General features: G+C 35.3%; 2 non-coding genes across 2 annotated transcripts; one reads left to right on the top strand and one right to left on the bottom strand.

The window, feature by feature from the left end:
* The first annotated feature begins 7773 nt into the window (after positions 1 to 7773).
* LOC128040263 (small nucleolar RNA R71) lies at positions 7774 to 7880 on the top strand. The gene has a single exon (XR_008194920.1). It is a non-coding gene; the product is annotated as a small nucleolar RNA R71 (small nucleolar RNA).
* A 7638-nt stretch (positions 7881 to 15518) lies between these two features.
* On the bottom strand, positions 15519 to 15625 carry LOC128040166 (small nucleolar RNA R71). Its single transcript, XR_008194825.1, has one exon. It is a non-coding gene; the product is annotated as a small nucleolar RNA R71 (small nucleolar RNA).
* Between the last annotated feature and the right edge of the window lie 481 nt (positions 15626 to 16106).

The following is a 16106-nucleotide window of genomic DNA, read 5'->3' as shown; positions in this document are numbered from 1 at the left end:
ATTAAAGAACCAGTTGGTATTAATCCAACCAAAATAGAGTTGGAACTTGACTAGGTTTAAATTAACCACTAAACTTTCCTGGTTTTTCAATAGAAGCCGTCAACTTATGGTTTCTTTCAATTTAACCTCGAATTATTCCTAAATTTCGTACTTAAAGTAAACCGGGTGTGATAACTCTCCCACCTTAAAAGAAAATTTTCATCCTTAAAATTTCCTTACACGCTCAACCTTATAGGCATACTAGAGAAACTCTTCCTCATCTCTACCCTCATATGGTTCATGGAAGTAATCACCTTTCATTCTTACTAGAACCTTCTACATGGCTTATCCTTTCCTACCTTTGCTTTATACTCACTTCTCTTAATTTGCGGATCCATAAACACTTAACGAAATATAGATATTGGCTCATTTGTGGATATCAAACCACTCTATTATTGGATACACTCTAACCCATAGAGTTTCTTCACAATCTTAATTTACAGACACTTTGGGGCGAAAACCGTTTGATGGGCATCTTCTTGATTTTAATTTTGGCAGATATTACCACAAATCTAAGATTTGTTCATGCGTTAACTCCACCAATCTAGTGGGTCAATTCCTCCTCATCACAAGGTGGCTAAGCTCTCTCATAAATATTTTTGCTACTACCTTGGCAAAGTACTAGAGTTACCATTCTGATTTTGGAGTTTTACTTTAATGGTAACAATGGCTTAATAACCACTCTCAAAAAGGGTTATTGTTGGACGAACTTAAAACTTTCTCTACTTTCCTAAGGGTTGCACACTAATGGGTAACCATTGATAGATATCCCTGCCTTGGGAATATTAAAGGATTTTTCATCTCCCAATGCCAATAGGTATCCTTCATGCATTGGTGGATCTGAATAGTTCCTTACCATTCTTTCAATTTCTATAACTTCCTGACCTTCTCCATACGTACTAACATCTAGAGTGTGAATACTATAACTAAATAGAAGAGTTAGGTAGTTTTCACAAGTATATGGGTTAGGTTGTAATTTAGATTTATACAACAAAGTACTCCGAGGATCGTACCCAAGGGTGACGAAACTAAACTAATTCTAATTTCTACGTTAACAAGTATAATTAGTAATTTAATTGAACTATATTACGATGAATCCAAGGGTGATGAAAAATAATATTTATAAAGATAATTAAAAGGCATAAAAATAAGAAGAGAAAACAAAATTGCGATTTTATCAATTCTAAGGATAGAAGACTAACTCACTTGATGGTCATCATTAACTCCTATTTTGGATCTAGTAAATGTCATAAACTTGATTAAAATAATAAACATAAAGAATATATCAAGTAAAGAGTTTCGAAGATCTTGATATATTGATAATAACATGAATGATAATCCACAAAGAGTTGATTGTTCCACAAATTGAGTTCCACAAAGAATGAAATAAAACTAATATCGAGTTACAATATGAAAAGAAACCTAAGTAAAAAATAAACTAAAAAGAATTGAAAATAAAACTAATTGAAAGTCGTAAACTAAAACTTGAATAAAAACTATCTATAGAGTGTTTAGAGCTATCTATTTATAGGTCTAGGGTTGGCCATTTCCCATTGAACTAATTTGGTTAACGTTTTTGCATTAAAGTTGTTGTGCAGACTAAAATGCCCTTGGTTAATTATTTCACCTTGTCACATCGGTATCGTGATGCCCTCTAGCTTGTGTTGCGACACTGATGATATTTTAGGAGCTAAGGCTTGATTACAGGGCTGTGTCGTGACACCTTTTGGGTATGTCGCGACATTGAAGTTAGTTTGCTCTTTTTGAGTGATTTTTTCACTATGTTGTGACATTGACACTCTGTGTTACAACATCGCGACTAGTCTCATGTTCTTGTGCCTCCGAATGATGTCCTGTACACTCACCGAACACGTTAGCTTACCTTTAAGCCTACTTTGACCCCTAAGGTCATATAAATGAATTAAATTACACTTTTTATTATCTATGAACTACAAATGAAAACTAAGTAAAAACATAGCTAAATTGTTTTTATACGAGCTCTTTAACTACGAAAAATGGTTTAATCTGCTACAACGAATTGTGGCAGATCAAGCTCCCTCACACTTAAGTCATTGCTTGTCCTCAAGTAAGAAAACATAAAAACAAAAAATTTAAAACACGACCTTTGAGAAAGTATAATACAAAGATGATTTTGGAATGATGTATATAAGAGTAAACATAAACACATATAATTCTGGCATGATATGTAAACTACTTACCAATCTAACTTCAAACACCTAAGTTTAGTATATTACAAAGTATATAAGAAACAAGGTCCTCAGATATATTGATCCATCAAGAAATCATACAAGTAATTTGATTATATTAGCAGAATACAGACAATTATCATTACGATTACGATTACTAATACAACGCCCGTTCACAAATAGATTTACCTAGGTCACATAAGACCTTCTGGCTTATAACATTTTGAGGTTTAAGGTTGGTATGGAACTCAAGAAAAAGGAGTATCAAAACAGTTTACGAAATTAGTTTGGCACATCGTACTGTCCTATATTCGCTCCCTTTATTAACCTTTTCTCGCTCACCACTTTATTTCTCCTTCTCTCACATTCCTTATTTCTCCATGTAGGAAGTCACAATATAATACTAATGACTATGTTCAGCTTATAAGTTTTTATGCACTAATGCCTGAGTTTTCTAGTTTTGTGACCTTATTTTTGGGTCACTTTTGACTTTTTCAATACCTTCTCACTTACAATGCTTTTTCATAATTCTAGTACTTTTTTCACTCGTTTTGACTTTTTCGACTTTTGTTTCTTTTGTTTGCACATTTTTAGCTTAACCTATAATCACTAGATCACATTGTTTCTCCCCATTTCGCTCTAATTTTTCAAAACCACCATTATGTCTCTACCTATCCTTCAATACGTATGGCCCGACAACTAAGTTCGTGCAATTCAGGGACCAATTTAAAAGGGTAAGCATAATTTGCATTTTGACTTTGGGTTTTGTATGAAGGTTAATCGAGAAGTATTTTCTAGCTCAAATACGGGTACTAAATATTGAAGAATAAGGTTGGCTTTTTAGTTGTAGGTTGTACCAAGCAATGCCTTAGGTCATCCCTAAGTATCTCAATATTCACAAATTTAATCAATTAAGCAGTCACAATTCTAACCATTTATCATTCATACTAGCATGCTTGTTTCTCTATATTCTCTCTATCATTTGGTATATTCAATTACTTAATGCTTATTTACAATGCAATATATAGAACTTAGTAGTCTCATAATTTAAAATTTAAAATCATTTACTATCATGCCAAATTTACAATAAACACAATCAACCTATATACACGTTTTTTACCAATCACTTGTATTTCTACAAGCTCAAGTACACTTTTGATAATAAAAATTAAAATATAAATTTCCTAAGAATGTAAAAGATAAATTTTTTATTTTAACTCCCCCCACACACTTTAGGTAGCATTTGTCCCTAATGTGCAACACCTAAGTATATCAATAACGAAGTTACCCGATTGATTGTGACATTATCATAACCGTATGGTGGGTTCCTCCTTCCTTGTTCGTTAAAGCTCATAATTGCAGTTCTTTCCTTGTATCAAGTTCTTACATAGAAAATTCATAACATAATATATATAATGTTAGTATACTCCTAATCTAAAATAGAAAATAAAATTATTCCAAGTTAATTGTTTTAAAATCCAAAAAATTAAAAATCATTCTTAATCATCAAAAATGGGCGACTGCCCTCCCTCAATTAGAGCTTCCCTTTTCCCGAGATGTGGCCCCGCGAGGAGCCTTCCTCCAAAAAATGTGCATGCTGAATTAGGTTGCGGATGACTAGCCCTTTCTTCAAAGATCGTTGCAGTTGGAAGGCCACCTAATAATCGTCTCCATCCTCTTCTTGGAAGTCTTGCTTCATGTCATCATCTTTCTTCTCGTCTTTCTCGTCATCACTTTCTTCCTCTTCCTCACTTCCTTGCGCCTCAGATTGGTGATGGAATTGCATCGACTTGTACTTGTTTAGTGGCAATTTGATATTCGCATCCTATTTTGCATTGCAAATTCTTGTCCAATTGAGCCTATCTCTTGCATCCATCTTATCATCCACTCTATGTCCGAGATGTTGTTTCTTGTAGTTCTTTCCTGAGCTGTTGATGGCTTTTTCCATTACAGGGATGCTGAGACATCCATCTTATATTTTTTATGTTGATTCCAATCTTCTATTTGCTTCTGTTGAAGCTCAACGTATTGTGTATATGGATTCTCCTATCAAAATATTTATTGGCCTCATGAATTGCTTGTTTGTTGTCATTAGAACCCTGACCTTTTTGCAGAGTGCCATCACTAGGTGAGGGAAAAAGACCCTGACCTTTTGGTCGCTCGTACATTGCTTTATGCTATGGTAAATCCATCTCCCGACACATATATTTTTATTCTACAAAATACCTTACAAAAAAATCTCTCCGAAAGTATTAGTGTTAGATACGTTTAGAGAATGTGTAATCCAAGTGCATAAAAACTACATTCACATTTTGCAATTGGAAACATAGTTGCTTGGTTGAAAGAAGTTGGGACATTAGTACCCAGTTGGTGTTTCCATTTGCCTCTTCCCTTAGTTAAGTAATTTACAATGTTATCTATATCCATGTCTTTGAAAAAGGTCAATCAGTATTACCAAGAAAATCATATTCATAGTATGGTACATAGTAAAATTCACAAATTTCTCTAGGGGTGGCACGCACCTCTTTACCCCTAACTGTTATAGTTTCGCAAACAACATCATATGGTCTTCTAGACTCTTGGTCTCTAAATGATGCATAAAACTCTTGTACTACGGGAACAACAGTGGGTTCTTTTGGGATTACACTAAAGCGTTCCCACCTATAGTACCGAACCAATTCCCAAATCTCTTTACACAAGAGCATTGATTGTTCAAAACCCTTCGCTTGCATGAATGTCTTTCTTTGAAGCTCTAAGAAAAAAATTTCAACGTTCGGGTTTAGAAATTTAGAGGGATTCGCAACCACTGATGCCTCTTGTTCATTAGTTCATCTAGCTTTACTAAGATGCATATTTCTAATATATTCAACTAGAATAACTAATGTCTAAGCAATATGTTTTATACACGAACAATGCAATTTAACAGTAAAAATCACAAAGGAACCCTTAACCTTGTTATGTTGAATGTTCTTTGTTCTTTTTGTTTGGTTGTTGCAAAGTCCTTATTGATGTGAAGCTTGTACTTGCACAAAAGAAAAGAAAAAGCAAAAGAAAAGGGAAAGGGAATAGAGACTGCAGCAAAAAGAAAAGAACAAGGGACAGATGATGGGGGTTTTAAATTTTGAAAAGTTTGAAAGGCTTTGAGAGGTTGTAGAGTTAGGGAGTGTTTAAAATTAGTTTGATGAGTGTTTTAATTTGAGTAAAATAGGTATTTTTAGGCTAGAAATTGATTAAAAATAAGGGTTTGGCTATCGGGTTACGTAATAGGTCAAGTCAACCCTGCAAAATTTTGTAGCAACGCCATGACATAGGGTTTCCATATAGCGATACCCCTAGCAGCCTCACGTTGTTGTGACATCAAGGTTTTCTGTTGCAACATGGATTGAAATTTTAGGATTTGGGGCCACTATCATCGATGTTGTGACATAGGGGTACTTGTGTCATAACATCGAATTGATTTTTAAAATTTTTTTATTCTAGACTCAATGTTGTGACACGGAGGTGTCGTGTTGCGACATCGACCCTGTTTTGGTTGTTTTTATTGAATTCCAAGGTGTTTGGTACATAAATGTTACTTTTAAATATTTTTAAAAAATAATTTAAATCTTAATCTATCTACTGAGTCCTACTCGTATTAAAATGTATCAAAAATCAAAATTACAAAAATGTACAGTAAAGTTAATATAATGTCTATCAATCATCAAGTCTTGCTACTAGACTCATCCGTCAGCTTAATCAGGCTATATATGGATGCAGCATTTATCAAATTTCTGTGCATGTTGGTCCAACATCTGTCATGCCATTCCACCATACTCCTCTTATCTTGATCTTGGAACTTGCCTATTCATCTTGCATTGATTACAGAAAGTACCCTCCCCGGATCAAAATTGTTAGGGAAATTTACAGATATTTCATAACACATTTTCCCTAGACTTTCCTTATAACCCTTATTCTGCCAATGACCATATTTGAAAATTTTAGTCTCACCATTGATTCTCATTATTAATTCATTGTTTATCAAATCAATAGTGGACCTATATGTAGCTAAGAATGGTCATCCTAGTAGAATAGGAATCTCACGGTCTTGATCAAAATCTAAAATTACGAAATCTACTAGGATGATAAAATTGAGCACTTTAACCAACACATCTTCGAGCACCCCTTTATACCAAGTATTTGTCAGCTAATTGTAGTATGAAATGTGTACTTTTAGCTCCCTTAAGCCGAGTTTCTTTTATAAATTGATAGAGGCACTAAATTAATATTGACTCCTAGGTCATATAAGGCCTTACTAAAATGAATGTACCCTATCTCTATCGGAATAATAAAACTCGCTGGGTTTTTTAATTTTCGGGGTATATATCTTGTAATGATCACACTACAAGATGCGTTTAAACTAACCTGCTCTCATGTTTTAATTTTCCTACACCTAGCCATTATTTCTTTTAAATATTTAGCGTACTTAGGAACTTTTCAACTAATTTTATGAGAGAAAAATTAACATTTAGTGATTGAAATAAGTTTAGGAAACTTACGACCTCTGTTTCATCCCATTTTCGCTTGTCCTCTAACCATGAAGAGAATGTCACCCTTGTGAGGACAGGGTCTATGTTCAGCTCGGCTTCTGGCTAAGCTATCGGCTTGGCTATCTTTTCTGGCGCTAGTTCAGGATCATCGTTTTCATGGATTTTGTCTTGAAGATCCTTGGCACCCTTTTCATCCTCCTCGTCAATATGGTTATTTGAGCTACTCAGTACTTTACATGAACAAAGCACTATTACCTTCACTTGCTTCTTCCCGTCTCTTCGAAGATTATTTTATGTGCTACTCGGGATGCGCATGCCAATCTGCGTTTTATGCCTCCCATCATGCTCATGAGTTGGTTCATTTGATATTTGAGCTTGTCAATGTCTTTGTCATTTGGGTGCACTCATATTACACCTGTTTTACTTATATTCGTATTGAATACATCTCTCCCTCATTCGATCTAGTCTTTAACCACATACAGTATGGTCATTAGGATTGGTCCTTAGGTTTCTGTAAATATGAAGGTTGGTAATTAATATTTTGTTTAATTGAGTTAGCATTATTACCTCCTCATTGGTTTTCACCCCATCTCAAATTTAGGTGGTCCCTCCAACTGGGATTATAATTTTTAAAATAGGGATTTACACCCCTATTCCCGATGTAGTTTACATTCTGGGCTGGGTTTTTAGGGTAGTAGTCGATTGGTCTATCTATATTGTACATTATCGGCCTACTAGATGTTGACTCGATCCAGTTGAGTCTGTCCAATATTTGTTGATACTTGTCTTCTTCATGGATAGTTTTAACTATTGATGGTATTTGACCGTAAGTGAATCTCTCATTTCGCCACTGACAAGAATTTATTGCCACGTTTTCTATCAAATCATACACATCCTCGTATGTTTAGTTCATCAAAGCTCTTCCTGCGAATCCATCTAGTCCTAATCTTGATTGTGCATCCAGCCTATTATAGAACATCTGCAACCATATCCAGTCAAGTAGACCTTAGTGAGGGCATATTTATATCAGCGAATTGAATCACTCCCAAGCTTTGTGAAAGCTTTCTCCTTCGAATTGCTTAAACATGGAAATCTCTCTTCTCAGTTAGATCGTTTTACTAATATGAAAGAGCTTGTACAAGAACTTCTCTGAAAGTTCGTTCCATATCATTATGGATTTTGGTGCCTGCAAATCTAACCAAGAATAAGTGTTATCTATTAAAGAGAAGGGGAACAGCCAAAGACGAATAGCATCATCGGTGATCCCGTTAAACTTGAAAGAATCAAAAAGTTGGAAAAATCATTTTAAATGTTGGTTTGGGTCCTCCATCATATTTTCTCTGATAACTGATTGTTTTGTATCATCTAGATCATCGCTGATTTTATCTCAAAATTGTTTGTTGCTATAGTCGGCCTTGCTATGTTGCCTTGTACTACATCGAGGGTTGGTAGCACGTAATATCTTAATGTGTGTTCCTCTCAAGTCATTTGTGGTTTTATCGGTAATTACGGTGGTGGTGGTGGTGGTGGTGGTAGATCTTGTAAGTTAGGTTCATTGAAGAGCGGATTATCGTGTGGTGGACTAACCGTAGCAGGTGAGTTATTTTGCATATGTTGCTGTTGTTGTCGAAGATTTCTATGTATAATTTTTTTTAGATCAGTAGTTGGCTCTATAGGTGTGCCCCTACTCTGAGTCATGCACTAAAACCACAAAGAAAAGTAAAAATGTTAGTAGAGCAAATTAAAAAAAAACTAAAAATAAAAATTGTATCTATAATTTAAAAATTTCCTAATTTTCTTATTAAAAGAGAAAATTAAAACTAATTCAGCGGTGTTTCCTCCCGGGCAACAACACCAACAACTTGACTGCCTCTGGACATACTAAGATGATGAAAAATCATGTTTTATAAAAATAATTAAAAGGCATAAAAACAAAGAAGAGAGAACAATTTGCAGATTTTATCAATTCTAAGGATAGAAGACTAACTCGCTTCGATAGTCATAATCAACTCCTATTTCGAGTTCTATCTAATCAACTAGCCATTAACCTAGTAGGATCTCTCGATCTTTCACTAACCTAATGAGTTGGTAAGAACTACTTATCTCTCAACCTCACAGTCCAGACCGAATTGGGGCAAGGTGTTCACGGATAAACAATACCAATTTTTGGTTCCTAGGGTCATCAAGCCTAGGGTTTTAAGTTCTTCCTATCCCAACTAGTCGATCTACTAAGAGACCCTACATAGAAGTTAACTACTCCCACATCAACTCGTTAATCTCCCATTATTTGATTAGTTTACTATGGATATAGTAAACATCATAAAATTGATTAAAATGATAAACATAAAGAACAAACCAAGTAAAGAGTTTAAGAAGAATCCTGATATATTAATAATAGCACGAACAATAATCCACAAAGAGTTCATTGTTCCACAAATCAAGTTGCACAAAAAAAACTAATATCGAATTACAATATGAAAAGAAACCTAAGTACAAAATAAACTAAAGAGAACTGAAAATAAAACTAATTGAAAGTCTTAAATTAAAACTTGAATAAAAATTGTCTATAGAGTGTTTAGAGCTATCTATTTATAGGTCTAGGGTTGGTTGTCGTCCATTGACCTAATTCAGCTGACGTTTTTGCATTAAAGTTTATTATGCAGACCAAAATTCCCTTGGTTCATTAATTAACCTTATCACGTTGATGTCGCGACACCCTCTGGCCTGTGTTACGACACTGATGACAGTTTACGAGCTAAGGCTTGATTACAGGGCTTTGTCGTGACACTGAAGGTACTTTGCTCCATTTGAGTGCTTTGTTCACTATGTTGCGACATCGACACTCCATGTTGCAACACTAGGCCCGGTCCCATGTCCCTATGCCTCTGAATGATGTCCTGCACACTCACCAAATACGTTAGCCTACCTTTAGGCCTATTTTGGCACCTAAGGTCATATAAATGGTTCAAATTAAAATTTTTATTATTTATGAATTAAAAATGAAAAAAAAGTAAAAACATTGCTAAATTGTTTTTATATGAGCTCCTTAAGTACGGAAAATGGTTTAATCTGCTACAACGAATTGTGGTAGATCACTTCCCATGCACGTTTTTGGCTATAAATAAACAAGAATGCTGAAAGAGAATGTCATAAGCTCACAGACCTTTTGCTTCACCAGCTCACCTATTATCCTTCATTTTTTTATTTCCTATCCCTTCTTTTTGTCCACTTATGCTACTGAAATACAGTTCTCTAGCTACTCCCAATTTTTAGGAATTAATAAACCTCTTCTAAGGTGTCGTCCCGAAAGACATGTATAGCTGTTTCCACGGTGTCACTCCGAAGGACTTGTATACCACCGTCGCGGTGTCTCTCCATAAAGTTGATAGACCATCGTCACGATGTCATTCTAGCGAGCTAGTCGATTTCATTCCACGATGCTTCCCAAACTCTCTTGTATTCCCATTTTGTATGCCCTCTATCGGCAAACTCAACGATTTGCTCTCAATCTTTAGTAAGGGTAGTGTGGAAATCCTTGGATGGGCCCTTCAAAGTGGAAGTGAAGCTAGGCGGGCTAAATTCGAGAGCATCACCTATTCTAATAGACAACAGTGTGTCTGACTTCCAAAACTTCCTGAAAATTTGTCCGCTAGAGTTATGGTTTTACATTTTATCTCCTCATCTAGAGGTCTAAATTCAAACCTTTGAAAGTGTACGAAAATGGGGTTAGAAGATGGTATTGGCTTTCAGAAGTTGCACCCTGATGAAAAGCTACAGTTGCAAAATGGAGAGTCTTTAAGCCCTTGAAGAATATACGGCTGATACCAAGTCCATCATCCAAGCATACTTGTTCAATTTTCTCGTTTAATCCCCATTCAAACCTAACACAAAGACCTTCCTTGTTCAATTTTGAACTCGCAGCTAAGTATACTCACTGTTGTGGGTCCTTTGGATGCAAACCTTACAGGTCCATTTGTATATGTAAATTTACTAGTGTTATCCTTTAATCTAACATTTCCATTCTTCTAGTTCCCATGAGGAGATTGTTAGAGAGGATGGAAGGAATATGATGATTTTCTTATTTTCAAGAATCAGGTGTGGTCATTTCTACTCTTTTCGAAAGACTACCCAAAAGGATTTGAAGACACCATCTAGGCGGCATCTCACTCAGCAAATAAAAATGCTTAACTTTCTTTGTATATGTTTTTAATGAAATTTTATTCTTTTCATTATTTGTCCTTTCAATCGCTTTACTTATCCTTTATTTGTACTTTTTTTGAATTGCTCGTTTTTACTTTCATCTTTGTCTACTAGTTTAGGCGAATATATATACACACATCACATAATAATTTAATAAAAATAAGGACTCAAGAGACCTAGCCAGATCAAACATCATGCATATAAGGGGTATTCTTTTCAATTCCTACGTCCAGAGGACTGACTAAACTGTGCTCTGATACCACTAAAATTGTAACGCCCTTACCTAACCCGATCATTGAGTCTGAGTATGGACTGTCACAATTGAACCAATTTGGTCTAACATCAAACTTTAATTAGAAAATTAGACAAAAGACTTTATTACTTATTTTGAATATTTCTTACAATAAGAACCTTAAACTAAACCTAATATGACTACCTTGAAAATTCAAATTCTAAGAAAACTGTATAATTACAATATATCTAACCTTGAGGTGAAGCCTCTAAAGACACCTCTTTTTTTGTTCATGACATCATATCGACGATGTTCATTGGTTTTACAAGGTCTGGCTTGGCCGTTTCTCAAGTTTCTTATTCACCCAACAAGTCCTGGGAACATAGGCCAAAATCATGTAAGTTCTAAATAACTTAGTGAGTTTCTATGCTAATATATATAACTAAACCCCCATCTTGCTAAGAAATTAACTAAAAAGGAAACACACATGCTAACTCCCTATTTTTCTTAGATGTTCATGCTTTATCTTGAATGGTGCACTCTAGTACGACTTTAGTATTTTTTTTATTGGTGGATAGATCACTAAACGATCATTACCTGGTCGTGCTTATGACCAGTCAACTGGTTTGGCGATTTCTAGATGTTTCGTCATACTTCCAGATTCTTACTTTTTACCTTGCACATTTTACCTTATTTTCCTTTTCCACTCATTTACGGTCATGAAAAATAATTCACCTTTATCCCGACTTCCAAACCCATAATTTCAAAAGTTGATGAGTTATTACCCAAATCGTTATCCTTGAATGTAATTCTGATTGTACTCTTTATCCTTAAGAGGACTCTCACTACATGGTACCCTTTAGTTGATTCTCTTATCTTATAATAGTTCTGGCCTGTTTCCTGACATTCTACCCTTAGGCCAATAATAAACCCACACCACCCTGGTGAACTTAACCCTATTTCATCTTTTATACCTCTACCCTACACTTAGGTTGAAATGTTGTTTGGATTTCTCCCTTGTAATTCACCCTGTTTGCTATACCTTACTTTTAAGGTGTAACATGTACATCTATAATGGATCGTTTTGACCTACAATATTCAGCAAACTGTTAGCTGAGTGACCATTCGAGTTTATGATCCCCCTTATATGATGGTTTCCTACAGAACTAACTCTATGGTGGATATACTCGCAATAGATTTTTTCAAAGAGGAACAGTCTTGACAAACATAACTATCTCTTGGAAAATCCTTATTAGTACATCTTTCAACCAATAGGTCTTAACTAACCCCTCTTTATAGATTAGACTATATAGAGTACAGACAATTGAATCTCCTCATATAAACTGCAGTTTCAACGAAGCCTTATACTCGGAATGAATCTCTCATTACTCTTCCAATAACTCCCTCTAACATATAAAGTTTCTTTGAGCACTTTCTGGCGATTCTTAATGGTAGAACCTTATTTGCGATCCTCGGATAATCCTCTTTCGTTTGCCTATATATAAGGCATTATTGTCACGTTATTATCATATCTAATTCTTATTGGGTTTCCACTATATTCTCTATCCGCTTTTATGTTTACCGTTTTGGTAGACTTTTCTCATTTCTATTACTTTTTCCTTTTTCAGCGAGTTCTTCAAACTTGTCAACACTTACATTTTTCCTCATTTGCGTAATTTTTCATGATTACCGTCCTTGCGGACTACCCCACGTTTCTTGTCCCGGTGGAGTTCGTATGCTGCCATAGCCGAGCTTTGGTCTTACACGTCATACCCCATGTTTAATGTCTTGACAGACCCTTTATGTTTCCATAGCCAAGCTATGGTCTTACGCATTATATCCCATGTTTAATGTCTTGGCGAACTCTTTATTTTTCCATAGTCGAGCTATGACCTTACACATTATACCTTATGTTTAATGTCCTGACGGACTCTCTATGTTACCATAGTCGAGATATGGTTTTACACATTATACCCTATGTTTAATGTCTTAGAGAATTTTCTATGTTGTCATAGTCAAGCTATGGTGTCACAGATTATACCCCATATTTAATATCCTAGAAAACTCTCTATATTGCAATTGTTGAGCTATGGTTTTACACATTATATCCCATGTTTAATGTTCTGGCGAACTCTCTATGTTGCCATAGTCAAGCTATGGTCTTACACATTATGCCCCATGTTTAATGTCGTGGTAGACTCTCTATGTTTCCATAGTCGAGCTATGGTCTTACACATTATACCCCATGTTTAATGTCCTGGCAGACTCTCTATGTTGCCATAGTCGAGCTATGGTCTTACACATTATAACCCATGTTTAATGTCTTGGAGGAGTCTCTATGTTGCCATAGTCGAGCTATAATCTTACACATTATACCCCATTATAGCCTATCCATTTCGCCTCAGTTCTAACCTTGATGCTTGAACATCCAGATTTACGGTAAATGGAGACTCCATTTCCCAAACCATCTGCCCATCCTCCACATCGCCAAATCCTAACTTCTTCTAATTTGTCAATAATTTTCCCTCCCTACTTTATCGTTATAAACATGCAATACATGAATTTCATAAACATATTATCATGGAGTACGCTACTTTTTAGGCATGGAATCATAACCATTTCATGCATATCAGAATACATTTGCAGATACTCATATACCTGCACAATCTTATACATGCATAGTATTCTCGATCAACAGAGATCATACATCATTACAAAACTCTCTCTAAACTCAACACATATTTATGCCAGCCATACAACACCTATGAATGGAGTACAGAACTCACCTGATGCTTCTTTACCTCCTTAGCTTAGCTTTTCTAAATGCCAAAACTTCCATTCCCTAGTAGCTAAGCATTACAACCAAAGTCATAAGTTAAACTCAACATTCTAGTTTAAAAACTCCATTTTAAGAAACACGCAAACCCCCTCAAAGGTTCTAAAAATTTTTAACTGCATTTCTCAAATTTACGAACACCGAAAAGCTTAGAAGCTTACCATTCCCCTTGTTTATCTATCTTATTGACTTAATATTCATGAATATTGCTCCATGCAGAGGTTTCTCATCTTCTTCTTCTTAAGAGTAACTGAAAAAGATGATGGAGAGAACAAAACAGGGTTGAGAATAATTTACCCCAGAAATTCATTTCACTACTATTTATAGTCTTCCAGTTTGGTTATCAACCCAATAAAACCTATCCATTGGTAATCATTTTGTCTCCCACTAAGGAACCAGTTGGTTTTAATCCAACCGAACTAGAATTGGACCTCAACTATGTTCAAATCAACAACTAAGTTTTTCTTGATTTTTTAGTAAAATTCGTCAACTTATGACTTCTTTCAATTTAAACCCCAATTATTTCTAGATTTCAAACTTAAGGAAAATCGAGTGTGAAAAGGAATCATCTGCTCCGATGCCCAAAACAAAGCATCTCCCCAATTGGACTTGATAGAAAGGATATTAGTCTTTCAATCAATTTGCTCATTTTTTATTAGACTAAGGACATATTTAGGTGAAGAAGAACTCCACTGGGGAATTCCAGAGAAAGAAAGGCTAGCAGCTACATAGAGCATAATACAAACGTGAAGAAGGGGAAGAAACATCTGTCATGGATTCATGTACAATCGGAAGATAAAAAAGAAGCTGCAGTGTGGGGAGAAATCATGTATTTTCTACCTTTATTTTCCTGATTTCTATATTTCGAACTTATTTTGAAAATGTTGATGAATGATTTTATTTTGGTGTTAACTTTTCCACCCATGAACTAAATCCTTTCTGGGTTGGAGTTACTTGGGTGAATGTTTTATCATCTTTAATGCTCATGATTAAGGTGGAGAAGAAAAGAGTTAAGAGAAATGGAGGGGATTATAAATGATACAATCAGAGAAGGTCGGGTACTCCAGAATGAAAGGAATGTTTATATTCCTCGAATCATAGATGATAGAGACAGACACATCAGAGAACATGTAGTGCCCATTTTGGGTGATCTATGTCTACGAATTGTTAGGCCACATATTCAAGCTTAACACTTTGAATTAAAACCAGTAATTGTTTAGATACTGTAGACGGTAGGGCGGTTTAGTGGTTTACCGACTGAAGATCCCAAATTGCACTTGACACTTTTGCTTGAAGTCTGTAACTTATTCAGGCAGCAGGGTGTTCCTGAAGATGCCCTTAGATTAAAATTATTCCCTTATTCATTGCAAGATCGTGCTAAGTCATGGTTGAATACATTACCATTAGGTACGATGGCATCTTGGAATGAACTGTGTCAGAGATTTCTGCTTAGGTACAATCCTCCCAACATGAATGCCAAGCCTAGGAATGACATTACATCGTTCAGTAAATCTGAAGATGAGACATTATACGAAGCATGGGAGCATTTCAAGGAACTAATTAGAAAATGCTCAATGCATGGTTTTCAGCATTTGACACAAATGGAAATGTTCTACAATGGATTAAATGCTCATACATGACTGGTGGATGCATCTACTAATGGGTCATTGCTTCACAAGTCCTATAATGGAACATAAAAAATTATGGAAAGAATAACAAATAATAATTATCAGTACCCCACTACTAGAGTTCGTAATGGTAAAAGAGTTGTTGGAGCAATGGAACTTGATGCGATTATATCTTTACCAACTCAGGAGTCATCTTTAACAAATATGATTAAAACTCTGAAAAAACCCTCTGCAGTGCAGGAGATGAAGGTTGCAGAACTAGCTTGCGTATACTGTGGAGAAGATCATGTTTTTGATGAATGCCTATCCAATCCAGCCTCTGCTTATTACATGGGGAATTTTAATACAATCCAGCGTGGAAACAACATTCAAATTTCAGTTGGAGTAATCAAGGAATAGGAAATGTCAGCATTGTTAATAGAAAGAATGCGGCTGGTG

This window comes from Gossypium raimondii, chromosome 3 (genome assembly GCF_025698545.1).
Source record: "Gossypium raimondii isolate GPD5lz chromosome 3, ASM2569854v1, whole genome shotgun sequence".
NCBI lineage: Eukaryota > Viridiplantae > Streptophyta > Magnoliopsida > Malvales > Malvaceae > Gossypium > Gossypium raimondii.
Note: the sequence above shows the minus strand (reverse complement) of the source record. Positions and strands in the feature narration are given on the sequence as shown.